This window comes from Malurus melanocephalus, unplaced genomic scaffold (assembly GCF_030028575.1).
Source record: "Malurus melanocephalus ecotype Western Australia unplaced genomic scaffold, MMel_1.1 scaffold_131, whole genome shotgun sequence".
Classification (NCBI taxonomy): Eukaryota; Metazoa; Chordata; class Aves; order Passeriformes; family Maluridae; genus Malurus; species Malurus melanocephalus.
The window spans coordinates 1,301,118-1,313,437 of NW_026623363.1; positions in this window are offsets into that span (position 1 = coordinate 1,301,118).

Below are 12,320 nucleotides of genomic sequence, written 5' to 3' on the forward strand. Positions count from 1 at the left end.
AGCAATTGACTGAATTATGAGGTTGTTGAGTGTTGTTCCCATCTGCTTCTGACTTCACTGACTGTGGACTTTCTGCATCCCTGGTTTTCCCTTAAAAAGGTTCGTAACTGCAAATGAGGATTCATGATTGCTTTGGTWAAGTGCTCCCTCTAAGCAAAGACTGCAGGAAAGCCAGGCTGGGGTGGATAATGTTTGAAAGCTGTGTTTTGGTGGAACTGTGCTCTTACAGGCACCTTTAGTTATAAGGTACAAAACAGCAACTCCGCCATGTCAGATGAAGCCTGGGGAAGAGCTATGCATTTGCGAGGCATTTCCTTCCTTTCCCTCTCCCTTGCCTGCCATTATTAAATGCCAGGGCCCACTCAGCAGTGCAGCCTGTGACATTTGAGATTTGCTGCTTTGCCCCTTCCTCATGCCTTGGAGGCAGYTTTGCATCCAACTGCATGAGAGGGCTTAGTGCTGCGCCCGGCCCAACACCTGCAGCAGCCATTAAGGTGGAAAGAAGTCWCCTGTGGGAATGTGGAAGAAAGAAAAAGGGGTGTCAGCCCTTCTTGCAGCATGTGAGCTATTAAAGCGGCATTTGGGGCCATTTTTAGAGGTATCCAGATGCCTACAGGTGCTGATAGGCACCCAAAGGGATTTTCCAAAGCTCACACTTTTAAAGGTATTTAGGCATTAATCCAACRTTGGAACGTCTAATTCTCAATTTCAAAAGTGCCTAAGGGCCAGATTCTTAAATATCCTTAGGTAGCGGGCTCCCCATGAAATCAAACAAAAGTTACAACAAATGATCTTATTTCCCAGGACAGTATTCTTAAAGAAGAATATTAATGCATTAAAGACCCAATTGATCTGAATTGGGAGGATATCCACAAGTTACTGTACATGTCAGCTTTACTCAGAAACCACGTCTTAAAAGATTCTTTCTCAGATAAAGATCTGCTCGCTCTTTAGTAATCTGGCATGATGACAACAGCCTATTAAGTTTGTAACTCAACTCAAAATAACTCAACATTCATTACGTGCTTTTAATATATAATTTTTGTGAATTATAGAGGTTATGACTGAGCAATGGCTAMGAGCCAGGGTGAATATAGTGTGTATTTCAGCCTTCCTGCCCAGCACATTATTTCCTCTGTTATGACAATATTTTCCCCATAACTTGAGGTTACAAACTTGACGCTGGCTTTATACATATAAGTATGTATATGGCAAAGTCTTGAGTGATCCTCTAAGGTTTTTCACTTTGCATGCAACCTGAATTTTGAACACAGGCCTCAGAGAGGGGGGAAAAATGCCCAGGTTAAACTGCAATTTGAAGCTTTCTTTTTTCTTTTGCTCTCCTTTGAAATTTAATTATATGCAAGTATTTCCATTTCAGGCAAATGCTTATAGAAGTAAATCTTCCTGTGCACAGTAATCCATGTGCTTATATTTGCCCATTATACTTAGCCCTTTACACAGGGCACTGAGATACTGAGACTTCAGTAAAGCTCCTCAGCCATGAGGAAATGGAGTTGTGTGGTGAACCCAGTGTGCTCTTCCTGCTTTGCCTCCTGCTCTGACCACCTGCAGAAGRGAAACTGAGTCAGAAAGTTCAGAAACTGAGGCACAAGAGCAAATTAAATCCCCTACCTTGGCATAGGAGCGAGCTGGCAATACAGTTCAGCCACATGTTTGGGAGCAGAGGGCCAGGCTGCCTGTACCTGCCCCCTCCTGCTGCAGATGCCGCTGGCACCTGCTCTGCTTCCCCTGCACACAGCTATGAGTGTCCCATGTGCGATGTGGCACAGAAAAGGCAGGTCAGCATTTGGTGAATTTTCAAATAAAAGCCTGATCTAGCAGTTGTTATTYGCAGGAAGGATCATGTGCAGGATCAGTCCCTGAAATAGGGCTGAGGAAATTCAGTACCAGCATTATTGCTTTCTTGATCTGCATGAAGAGCAACCAGCCGTAAATATCAGAGAGGAAAGGTATAACTTGCTTGCTTTTTCCTGCTGTCTCCTGTCACTGCTGGAGGGAGCTAGTTTGCCATAACTTATACAATTACCAATAGTCTTTTTTAATTTGACATTTTAAGAGCTGTGTTGGGCAGCGGATAATTAATAGCACTTGCTTGCTTTGAAGTTGAGCTTTAAATTATATATAGCATAATTATGTCTAAAGCCTCTAACTCACTACTTACTCTAGTAGATATTTCATCTGCRTTTTACAGTAACACAGCTCCTTCTGTACAGCAGCACTAATTCTTTACCTGGACTACTTAAGCTCAGAAACATTGATTACATGTTGTGATTTTCCTGCAATAACCTTAATTAATTCCTGATGTCTCTACCTTGTTTCAATTATTTTGAGTTTCAGCTCYACATTAAGGGAAATAAAATGGTGGATGAAATTTCATAACAAAATTTGTTGCAGGTAAAAACCAATGAATAAAAATTACCATCTTCAAGACCCAAACCCACCAACCTTCTAAAACCTTTAAGACCCTGAATATTTTTTCTAATCCCTGGGTGCCTTTTAACAACTGAAACTATTTTTTATTTTTTATAAAATTGTCAACGGCTTTTCTTCAGATTTATTGTGGCTTCTGTTTAGCTTCAATAGTTGACTTCTGTGTTCCAGCGATATATGCACTGATACTTCAGTATGTGATTGCATTTTTTTCTGTTATCCTGATAGCAGAGAAAATAAAGATGTAAAAATGAAGGCTCTACTTGTATAACCTACACAGAAAATTGTACAGTTGGGGTTCATTTATTCATTGCACACACGCTCACACAATCTGCTTTCCAATAAATATGCAGACATTAGTGACAATGAAATCTTGCTTATCCTTAGTATTCTGCAAATATTAATTTGCAATTAATTGTCTTACCAGGTTACATCTATATTAGTATATGTTTCCCTTCAAATTCTAAAGAGAGTAGAGTCTCTAATTTATTTCCCATCCTGCAGTTGATATAAGCAGGGTTTTAATGCTGGTGATCTCTTTCTTAGTTACAAATACACACTCTGAGTGCTCTGAGATTTATGTAAGAACCTGGAATTCAGACATGGGGTTTTGCACTGCTTCTTCAGTTAAGATTAATTAGCAATTATTATTAATAAAATTCGCAGTGTGAATAAAGTGTTGTCTTTCTAGTCTCTCTTGCARCCTCTTTTATTTGGACTTCAATATTGACATGGCTGTGAGTAGGGAAGGATGYTGTTGCCACCACAGTCACAAAAATTTATATTAAGGAAAGGCAGATGGTTGCTTAATATTATGCAAGGGGTAAATTGCAGTCTTGATTTAATTTTGGTTTAGGTGATTTTAGGAGTAGGGAGGGAAATCATTGACTGCCGAAAACACAAATGTACTTTTAAATATTTTAAATTTCTAATGAGCTTCAGCTTCTCAACTGAATTTAAAATGAGTAAGCTTTTCACTGTGCTCTAGATAATCAAGCTTGAAAACAGAATTTACTAGAAAGATGCCGTGCTATCTGAAGCAGCATTTTAGAGCACAATTAAAATAAACTCCCCTAATAATAGCAAATATCAGGTGATACCAAAAGCACTGCCATAAACTTTTGGCTTATTGCTGAGAGTGGGTTGCAAAAGTAAATAAATATACTGTTTAGAATGATAAAAATAATATAACATTAAAAGTCATGTGACCCATATTATTTCAGAATTTGTTCAGAGTTATTTTAACTGGAAAATGCACAACTTTGCATTGTCTTTCTTTCCCTCTCCCTCTCATTTTTAATTCGTGTGTTTTTAAAATATTTGGACCTGAGAAGTTTGTCCAGAGGAGCTGCAGGGTTCACCTTTGCATTTTAATGGACAAGAAATAATTTCCCACTGTCAAGCTGCACATGGCAGACTTTCTCTTGAATGATGATACAAGCTGGCTTTTGGCATCATTCCTTTGGCTCTAAGGAAAAGGCTGTGTCGATGCTCAAGGTCAGATAGGCTGTCACAGGTGTGGGGCTACGAGAGAGCCATTTGGGGCCAGACAATTCTTGGGAGCATTTGCTTCTGCAGGAGAGAAGCTTGGCCAGTTCTGGGCATGTTGTAAATAAGGATTAGACAAATTACYCTTTGGTTCTGATTGACCTTTCCAATATGCACTATACATAGGGAGGTTGTATGCTTTAAATGGCTCGTAATACTGATTGCTTATATAATAAATAAATTTTCCAAGTAAATGTGTTTCTTCTTAACCCTAACCAATGGCTACAGGGAATGATAACATGCCTACTGGCCTATAGTCCTTAGTTAAATCATCAGTTTGTTAACTGCTGTTTGCAACCTAAACCCTCCCTCTGGAATGGACTTCTTTAAAGCAAAATGAAATAAAATAAAGGTAAGTAAAAGTAAATAGATTTTCCTATTGAAAGTTATTACTTCAGGAATGAAGAAGATGGATATTGATCCACACCATCCTTTGCCATTACAGTCAGGTTCACATAGATAGCTCAGACACTTTATTCTAAGCAAACAGCTATTTTCTCTTCTGACTTGGATTCCAGTGAGAATTGAAAAAAGTAAAAGGTTTGTAAAAACATTTTTCTGTCCTTCTTACAGGGACAATTTATGTTGAAGTAACAGTTTCTGAGATACTTGCACCTGTTATTGATTTATTTCTTCTTTGTCATGAACAAGCTCCTGTTTTATAATACAGTTACCCTCATATGCTGCCCTAAGGTAGTTACTCAGAAATAGTTTAGCTAAAAGAAGTCCTAAAAGACTTCAAAAGATAAAAAATCATTCTGAATAAAGGAAYGGCCATTTGTCTATACATTGGGTTTTTTGCATCTTAGATGGCTTGTCCCAGTAAATTTAGTGTTTGTTTCCAATAGTAGTGAAGGGTACAACMTGACATGCAATTGTCATAACCCTGCAAATGATGCTGGGAATCTATAAGGTTCTTTTCCAACTTGGAAAATGACCTTGGGAGTCTGTGGAATGGAATATAATTGAGAAAGTGAAACAAAACAAACAGAAATTGTAAAGTGAATAAAAATAACAACATTTCTGTGTGCTGCATTCTGAAGTGCACTTTCCTTTCAGGAAAAAAAAATACATTGGGTCTGCTAATGAATCGGAAGTGAATGTAGGGTGAAAAAAAAAATAAGCATCTTTCACATATTAATGTACATGTAGGCATGCATAACTGTGTKCTTGTTTTAGTATATTTCCATTTTTCCTCTGCAGTGTACTATTTTATAGCTGGAAATAAATGTGTGACTTCTGCCTTCTTGACTCAACTGATTAYTACAGAGGAATTACTGTTTTTACTTTTTACCACATCTTCTGATATTTTAGTGAATAATACTTGACAGCTATGAATATCTGCAGAAGTTATTGTTATCATAACTTGAGCTCAACAGAGCTACTGTCTCTGATGCTTAGGAGAGATCACATTGCAAAAAAGATGGGGAATGTTTACATTCTCTTTTTAAAAAAAATCTTTTTGCATTTATCTTAGTTACGTTTGATTAGTGCACTTTTTCATCACTAAAGGCATGTCTCTTTTATATTTAAAAATGATAGGTGTAACACTTAYATTGCTTGACCATAAGTTTGCAGGCTAGCCAGGCTACTTGATGGAGCAGTTTTCTTTCATGTAAGATTTTTACACACATTGTGAAATTACTAGATTTGTTTGGTTTTTGATTTTTTTCCCCTTTCCCTTTTCCTTACTCATTTTTCAGTCTACTGGGCAAAGAACTATTCMTGGGCTAAGAGTCTCAAAGCAGATTTAAATAGTACAGCCTGTGAGTTATTTGTGTTAAAATAATTCCACTTTGTCCGATTGCTTATTCAGTATGCACCCGAGGAAACTGTTAGAGTCTCCTTGAAGACGGCAATGGAGACAGCAAATGCAGATAGTCATTTATGTGCATATTACAGTATAAATCACAAAGATTAAGGGCAGTCATTTTGGGGAGCACTGCAATTTTGCAACCAAAAGCACTTAAATAATTACCTTTTTAAGCAACTTTTATTGACTATGTAGGAGGATAAAAAGTAATCTTACTTGTTTTAAATGGCATAAAGCAACCAAATGCCATTAACAGAGTGTTACATTTCTTATTTCACTCAGATTGCTGAAGCTTACCAGCAAGAGATAAAAAATGTATAAATTCAGGAGCACTGGCTAGCAATATCCCAAGCCATTGTCAGTGGACTCCTACTTTCCCCTGCCAAAATATGTGGAAGCATGCATGGATTGTGCTAGATTAGTACGAAGGGCTTGTTTCCGTGGCATTAGCCAGGTATCTTAGCAACAGGATCATACCAGATTCTCGCAGTGCTCTGTGGTGGTGCATGTAATATCCTGGACATAATCTGTCTTTTAATTTTCTTTGGATTGTAGTGATATTACAGATACATGTGTTCAGTTATAGATCTTTATTTAATAAGAAGAATGCTTTAGCTGAAGATTTGTACTATGTCAGAAGTGGGCAACTCACAATAATGTTACTGGAGGTTTAGCCCAGGTACAGCCTTGTCTTGCATTTCAGATTGACAGGAAAACTTACTCCCTTCATTAAGATGTGCCTCGTAGTTCATATCTTTATGCTATGGAGACAGGGATGCTGCCAGAATTCATAATAATGAGAACGTTATTTAATGTCAGATAGAATGCAAATTGCTTGTACAATTGAAATGTCATCTAAAACATGCCACCGTATGCAACACCACTTTATTATAAGTCACTGAGAGCAATATCTTAAATTTGGAATTGCACTAATCCTTCATCTGCTTTTGTTTACCTTTCATCTATAATAGAGATGTCGAATTTCCTCCAAACTGCATTTGCATGTTTTAACTGCTTGCGCACACAGCTGAAAATGTGTGGGAGACGCATGAGCGAGAACTTGCTTTTGATTTTCATCATTTTTTSCTTGTTTGTTCAAAGCAAATTTATAGGAAAAGATAGCTTTCAAATACAAGATACAATGCCATGTCAACSCTTCTTTAAAAATAAGCTGAAGCTTCGATAAGAACACTTTTTGATTTAAGTATGTAATGCAATACAAATTTCATAGTATTGATTAGATTGTAATTGATTTTCTTGGTAATTTAGTTCCATACAGTAGTTTGTTTCATATAATTGRAACAATAACAATAACTTCACAATATTAACTTGCTTCACAGTAAGATGACATTTAATGTATTTAAGATTTTTTGCTTACTTTTCCCAGAAAAAATATCCAGAACAATTATTTTGTAAATTCAATATATGTGGAAAATACAGTTAGTGTACCAGACAGGACTGCACAACTTTGTTCATAAATATCAGTCAGATCAGGAACCCTTTTTAATTGGAAAGGTAATTTTTGAAATATTTGAAACAAAACCATGGTGGCACCTTCCCTCTGTTACTCTGCCCTGGCAGCCCTTCTTCCTGTGCTTGAGCAGGAGAGGTGAGAGGGGGAAAATGGAGTCCAGCTTCCCATTCTCGAGTGTGTCTACTGAGGTGCCACTAYACCGCCCATCTGGACACCTCTGCAAGTGCAACAGCACTTCTTTTTTCCCTTGACAGTGATTGGAGCCAGGGAATCCCATACTGAACACTCTGGGAATCCAGTTTTACAGAAAAATATTGCCTGGCTGGGGTTGTCTGGAGATCCTTAGCAGCCCCACAGTTGGCAGGCTCTGGGCAGTGCCCTTGCACTGAMGCCAGCTGCAGCCTCTGTTTCTGTTTGCCTTGTGGGCAAGAAAGAAAAAGAAGATGCTGGGGACAGGCTGTCAGATTTAGGAGCACCAGGTTTCCCAGGTGTGCTAAAAGTTTTAGCTTTTGACTTATTTAGTCTAAGACTAAGGAACCACTGGAAAATTTGTTTCAAAAATGTTCATACTGAAGAATAATAGAAGCTCTTTAAAGCTGAAAATCTATTATTTTAGGAAGCACTTTTTGCCAGAACTGTGCAGTATTGCTTAAAGGCAGACTTACTTTCCTGGACAAAAGGAAGGCAAGTAAGGCAAAGAATAATGTATCTTCTGTCTGGAAGTTCATCTTCCAAGTCCAAATTTACAGTGGGAAAATCTATTCTGTTGTATCCATATGCTTTACTTCAGAGCCAGATCTCATTTTGAGGATGCTCCTYTTGGTTCAAAAGGAATTTAATTTTATCAAACTCCTGCCTCTCTTCTGTTCCTTTTCCTCAAATCAGAGATTGGCTGAAACATCTACTAGAAACAGCCAGCCTTTAAGTGAAGACAGGAAAGAACTTGTTTGCATTTGCTGTGTAATTCATTTGTCTGCCACATCTCCCACTGTGGGACTTCTGACCTTTGTTTTACAATTAAGAAAAAAATGTGACCCGCTGTTTCAGTGGAAAACATGATGTCCAAAGAAACTATGTCTCAGATACAAAGAGCACTTTGATATTTCAATTGTGATAGCATTTGTTACAGAGAGCAAATATATTGTCTGCAGTTTTGCTTCAAGTGGAATAGAGAATATTCAAGTATGACTGGGTACTTAGTAAGGTTTGCCTGACATCTTAAATGCATGTGGGACCACTTCTCCTGGCTGCAAGTGCTCCCATATATATACTACTGTGGAGAAATTTACAAATTAGTTACWTGCCTTTCTCTTTGTGCTTCAGAGTTCTTGGAAGATAAATACAGCACTTCACATGTTGGTAGAACAAGCTTTATCATCATCTAAGTGGAGCRAAGCCTTGAAAACATGACCCAATGGCCTAAAGCAGCACTCTCAGAGTGCCTCAGAAAGGGCATATATGGTGCAAGGCTGGACTCACTAATCTGGTGTATTAATTCTGCCTTAATGGAGATACATGAGACTGCAGCCTGTAGGGTTTAGTTTCTTGGGGCTGGGTTTTTCCATATGTGTAAGAGTTTTTATTTTTGGTTAGAGTTAATGCTTCTCTCAAGAAAACAGTGCTACCTTTTTTATTTAACTAGTTCATGAATTTCTGACCATGTTGAATACTGCTGTGCTTGGGAATCAAATAAATGAGCTTGGTGAAAAAATTGTATTCATACTCAGAGCTTCAAAAATTTTTGTTTGTTTCTTTCATCTGTCTTAAGGCCTGTTCTATTGTAATTTTTTCTCTTTCCAATTGCAAATAATTTCTAAGCTATTCAAAAGTATGAAAGACTCTGTCTTTGCTTCCCTGTCTGTTATATATGCCTGACTGCTGCAGAGCCCTTTCACAAGTCTCCTTACAAACCCAAATTGACTCTTTATTTAAATCCTAATTGTATTTGTGGCCTAGAGCTGTCAGCCTGTCTTATTCTCCTATGCTAGACACTAAGCAAACATATAAGCTAATGATGGTCTCCACTCTTAAGAGCTTAAAATCTTTAAAAGACAAGACCTCCCAGATAGATAAGACAAAAAATGGGCCAGGTAACAAAACTCAAATGCACATGTGCCTTCTCTGCTTTTCATCTTCAATTTTGTGAATTTTCTTTTTTTTTACTGTAAGTAGGAGAGATGCTCRGGGCTGCCTGTCCTTGAATAAATTCATACCCAGAGATTTGATAATGAATTAGTATCTTTGTTATCTATCTCAGCCCCTTTTCATGGGGAACTGACTGAACAATGAATTTACACTGAATTTTTTGTACCTGTTTTTAGGAGGATTGTGTTAATTTACTGACTTTGAGAGCTTAATATCTTCATTTGTTTTGTTGGAACCCTTAAAAATATTTTTTCCTTCTTCACTGATCTCTCTCAATCTCTGTCATAAGCCTGAAATTGTTTCTTTAAGGCAACTTGACTTCTTTATCAAATATGATTTCTTCCTTCAAAGTTATATTCACAGCTGTTGCTGCACATTATTCTAGGCTGAGTTACTCTTGTATTTGATAACTCTCAGAGAGATTTACCRGAGAAATGTTAGACAAATTAAAATTTTTATATGTGCCTGCAGCACAGATTCTAATGCCCTTTTCAGATCATACCTAAGAGGAACTCAGCACCCTGATATGAGATAGTGCAAGGGTGAAATATGACAAATTAACAAAGCCAAGAGACACTATAAAATAATGTGGAATGTGAAGAGAAAAATACTACAGCTGTAAAAATGTACAAGAAAATTAACTTCTGAAAAATATAATTTTTGAGCTCTCAGTTGCCTGAGAGGGCCCTTTTCCATAAATTTCCAGGGCCCTTTTCCATAAATTTGTTTACCACATTCCAGAGGCTAGGGATTTCTGGATGATGATCGAAAACATATAAGTAACCTTCTGGATGGAGTGAGGTGAAGGGAAAAAAACTCTTAATTGAATTTAGAATTAATTTCAGAATGGTATGCCTACTCTTATTAATCAGGCTGCAGAGAAGACTATTTAAATCTACTATTCTAAAAATGTTTTAATTATGTTTTCTGTTGATYGTCATCTTTGGGCTTACAGAACCTGGTCTTTAGTTTTGTGTAACAGAAATGGCAGACTGCTTGATTTGCAATCAAGCAACTGATTTTTTACAATTGAATTCTAAAAGTCATCTTGGTCTTGAAGTATTCACTGTATTCCTGTTGAGGAAAGATAACATTACTTTGTGTCTCAGTACAAAGAAATATTAATGCAAGATTAATTAATTTCTTTGGTAAATGTCCTTCATAGCATGTACAGCTAATTTAAATTTTCATTAGGTATTTGAAATTTATCATCAATTAAATGCTCTTTTGTTTTGTTTAATCTCAATTATCCAATGGTCTGTTAACACTGACATGCAGCAGGCTGGCTCCTTTCAGGGAAAGAAGCAGATTCAGTGCAGGGGATTTAGCTCTTGCATCTTGACAGCACTTTGGGTGGGGCATAAGAAGGCAGGAAGAACTTAAATGGTAATAAATTGGMTCTTAGGTGGAACTTGAGTCACATGTTTAGACTTGAGCGTGGAAGACTTGGTTAATGAGAACAGAGGGACCAAAATACTCATGACCTCTCATTTTCCACCAAACCATTGCCCAAACCCCAATTAAGAAGGAGAGAATATAGTTACATTGGAATTCTACTCTTAGGCCCATATTTGATGCTGGGTTTCATTTTAAAATTCACCCTTATGAGGACTGTAGGAGTGTGCATCTTTTTCATAATCTGCATCACTAAGGTTATTGGTTTTAAAATTTTGTTAGCTGTAGCCAATCCTCAACTAAATTCTGTCACATGTTACTATACACGCTGGACTAGTATCAAAGGCTTTTTTTTCCTTACAAATGATTAAAGAACTTCTGAGTGACAATTCGACTTTTCGGGGATTTTTTTTTTTTACTGGCTTACTGAAATGTTCAAGACAAAGATATCACTAAATGCAGAAATATGACTCATTCTTGACCACAAGGTGAGCTGTCACAAAATGTATGCAAAAATTTAGCCTATGGAGACAGCTCTGCCTTTTCATGGGAAATGAACTGAAGTGATCCTTGTGAGCAATGGGGCCATGGAATAGAGCAAGTAACTAATTTTGCCATATGTGTGATCTTAAACTGGCTCGATCAAACTAGGCTTAGCATGCCTGCACAGGGAGCTTAGCCCATTTATCTGAACTATGGGAATAAAAAGTACTAAATTTGTTTGTTCAACGCTCTGTTAACTCGGATTGTTAAATAGTGGCTCCTTTGAAAATGCTTCCTAATTTTGAAAAAGATGCTTTTACACATGGAGGCTGATGATAAAAGAACTGAAGTAATTTGTCTGACACATTGGAGTCAGTGAATATCATTATAAAGTAATACTACTACCAGTATCTGTTGGACTTTGTAAATCAATGTTCATTTTTACCAAATACTGTTCAACAAATACCAACCCCAGAAGAGGTGACCCTTTTAATTCCTTAGTATAGGCTACGGTTCGGTTTGATTTACGGAAGACCACTAGTCTATTTATAAAAGATGTATCTGCAAGATGCCCTTTATGAGAAACTTGACTTTTGGGACACATTAATTCTAAGTGCAGATGCAACTTTCATGTTTTATAATATMGCCCTGACAGCTGTAATTTCAGATTAAAGATTTTTCATTCACATTCCCATCCTGATTGCACTGCATGGTCCTTATATTACCTTATTGTCAATAGCAAGTGTTCATCCTATTGGGAGTCATTTAATAACCAGCTGCCATTTAAAGTGTAGACAGAACATTTGTCTCGGCCAGCTCATCTCAAGTGTAGTTTCTTAGCATGAGGAGCTGGGACTACTTCAAGAAAAACAACAGCTGGACCTCACTATTGTTCCTTGCCTCTTCTTTTGTAGTGTCAAGTTAAAACAAACATGGGTACTCTTTGTGAATTTTCTGATTGCTTTTGTGGCACTGCGTTGTTTATTTATTTGTTTTTCAGGAATGAAG